The sequence below is a fragment of the Gavialis gangeticus genome, unplaced genomic scaffold (assembly GCF_001723915.1).
Source record: "Gavialis gangeticus isolate Ggan-Ray unplaced genomic scaffold, GavGan_comp1, whole genome shotgun sequence".
Lineage (NCBI taxonomy): Eukaryota > Metazoa > Chordata > Crocodylia > Gavialidae > Gavialis > Gavialis gangeticus.
In genome coordinates this window covers 19261969-19265172 of record NW_017729025.1, presented here as the reverse complement: position 1 = coordinate 19265172, position 3204 = coordinate 19261969, and positions in this window count along the sequence as shown.

Here is a 3204-nt window from a genome sequence, read left to right as displayed (position 1 = left end):
GGCCTTCCTGATCCATAGTGGGCAGGGACGTCCCATGGGACTGATGAAAAACTGACGTAAAGTATCCACTTAGCAAGTTTGCTTTTTCATGGGCATCGGTTGTCAGTTGTCCCATCTGGTTTAGCAGGAGTCCAATGTTGCCCTTGATTTTCCTCTGGCTCCCCACATATCTAAAAAAGGACTTTGTATTATCTTTGATATTTGTAGCTAGCTGGAGTTCCACCGCAGCCTTGGCTTTCCTGGTTTTCTCTCTGCAGGTTCGGACCAGAGCACAGTATTCATCCTTGGGGGTGGTTCCAGTCCTCCATCCTTTGTAGGTCTTCCTTTTAAGATGCAGGAGGTCCTCCAGTTCCCTGGAGAGCCAAGGGGGCTGCTGTGCCCTTTTGCTGTGCCCTTTTGCTTCCTTACAAGAAGACAGATGGTGACACTCCCCTTTGGGACTACCACTTGGAAGCACAGTTTCAATATTTGCCCTCTGGCGAAGAGGAGGCCCCTGCCAGAGGCTGCACAGAGTGTGGAACAAATCAGCACGTCCTTGACCGCCTCCTTGCCTGAGCTGCTGTTGCCCACATCTCGGGTGAGGACTGGCCTCAGCAGGCCCCAAAGCAGAAAGGGAGCTGCAACTGTGTTCTGTTGCTGCAACCTCCCTCCCCCTGGCTGACTTTCTGCTGCTGGGGCCCTGGACCTAGTTTTTAGCCAGTAAAAGGCTGAGCTGAATCTGCCCCGATTAAGTTAACTGGTCTCTGTATAGCTTGGTGTTACAGGTTTCCAATTCTAAGGGATGGGAGGAGTCAACATGCTCTTTCTTGGAAATGCCCTCCCAGTTGTTCTACCATTTCTCTACTCATTCCTAACATGCTTCTCTTCCATGAAACCTTCAGAAATAAAGAGTAGATTAAAAAAACCCAAACACCCTAGAGTAGTGGTTTTCAAACTTCCTGCTCGCAGAACCTTGTCATATCATTTCCTCTGCCACACAACCCCTATCCTGAGCACTGACCAGGAAACTCAGCCCAGCAATGGCAGCGCACTGCCTCCCTGCCCGTTCTGCCGATACCTCCTGTCTCTTTACGAAACCCCAACGAGGTATCGTGGAACAGGAGGGTGCCCTGGAACAAGGTTTACAAACCACTGCCCTACAGCAAGCAACTCAGTTGCCCTGCTCTCTGTGGGGATCCACTTGACAGCCTCGCTCCCCTCCTTATGCTTCCTGTTGTATCTCCTCCTATTCAGATGCAATCAAAAAAGGCAACCAGTGCTGCTCATGGACAAAACAGCCAGTGCTTCATTCCTGGAAGAAATCCTTCCTTCCACCCTCAAGCATGTAGTTGTCTGACCAAAAGTGAAAAAAACCCACCCAAGGTAGGTTGGTTCTACCTGATTACTATCTTGCATGAGTCCATGCCCCAGCATCGCTGGCCAGGCTCATCAAGAAACTAGGCAAAGGGCAACGGCCAGCTTTTCTAACTGGAACAAGGACAAACTGGGTTCAGACCAGGACGTGGGATGGATGGTGCTTTAGGGGTACTGATGACCTGCTCACACTTTAGCATCAGGCAATCCACAGGGGAGAAAGACCCTCCAGTGGGGTCACTCTGGGGAAAATCTCAAGCCTAATCATCTACTAGAGAATCTGTCTGACCAAGAAGCCCAACAAGCATGGGGACCAGTGGGAAAAGCTTCTGTGTCACCACTGCCAGATTTAGGCTTAAGATATTCAAACTACAGCTTAGGGCATCACAATATGAGAGGCCTCTAAATAAGAAAAAAAAAACCTGGGCATTTTCATTCTAATATGATAAAAATATACATATATATATATATATGGTTCAAGAGTTATTATAAATATTAAGTTCATAAATTTGTGCAGAAATAGCAATCATTCATCTTAAAATGTTATGAAAATCTGTTTTCGTGGATTTCATGGATTGTTTTTCATCATATGGCGCCTCTTAAGATGGACATAGCTTAGGGCCGCAACATGTCATAATCCAGCACTGTGTGTCACCCTTCTCGCTCATCACCAGGGAGCCCACCTGGGATGTTGGTGGGTCCAGGAAAGAGGTCACTCAGAGTGTTGGTCTTGCTGACAACAGCACATGCATATGAAAGACAGAGAGAAAGAGTGCTTTCCAGGACGGGCGGGAGATGAGACGCATCATGAGCTGAAACAGCTTCTTACCCACCTCTACCTGCACTTTTTTTTCCAAGTAGCTGATCTCATGGCCTAACCTCTCCTGTCCCACTGCTCAATCTGCTGGTGGATTATACCCCATCCCCCAGCCTCTCTTTCTCTTGGCTGTTTAGATTGGAAGCACTGAGAGGGGGCGGGGGTCGCAGTGTCTGCACAGCGCTTGACACGATACAGCTCCAGTCTGGGCTGGTCCTTACGCACTGCTGTAACTGATCTGTTTAAAAGCAGCAACAACATCATGGTTTTAGGTGTTCCCCACTGAACCTGTTACAAACATATTTGAAGCTGATGTTTGGCGCGTAATTTAATTTAATGTGCACCTTGTTCCTTTGGCAGACCTGTCCCTCCTCTTTTATTTTGATTATAAAACCGGCACTTTAATGTTCCAAGTTTGCTGGGCCTCAGTAATAGTGATATCAAAGTGTTCAGTTTACAAGCAAAGAAGTTGTTCAGGCTGCCAGCCTTGCAAATTCATCATGGGATCTAAAAATCATTCTGACTTCTTTGCTTCTTACACATCATCACTAGCAATAAAGGCTCTGTGGGCCAAATTAGGAGAAGTCAGACTGTCCCCTCAGCTAAACTCATCTAAGCCTATTGCTATCAAAGGGGTTGAAGGTTATGAGAACTGCACCATCCTGCTGCTGCTGCTCAGGAAAGAATAGGAGTTAGTTGCTTTGCATGTATAGGGCTAATGGCAGTAAAGATGTATTTCTAGCACTAGAGTCAATAGATTTGGCTGAGTGAGTACATGCAAGATCAAATCTGATCCCTGATCCTGCAATTAGCTCTTCAGTGGCACATGGGCTGCCTATGTGGCATCAATCTGCAGAACAGAGAAGAAGGACTATTTCTACATCATTGTTTTGCAAAGTTGACCACACAGCAACACTATCACATACAGTAGTGGCCACAAATGGATGAAGATTCCTCTGGGTTCATTTATTTGGACAACTGCATAACTAAGTTTTTGTAGGATGTCAGAGAAATGGCTATTATTGCCTCAGCGA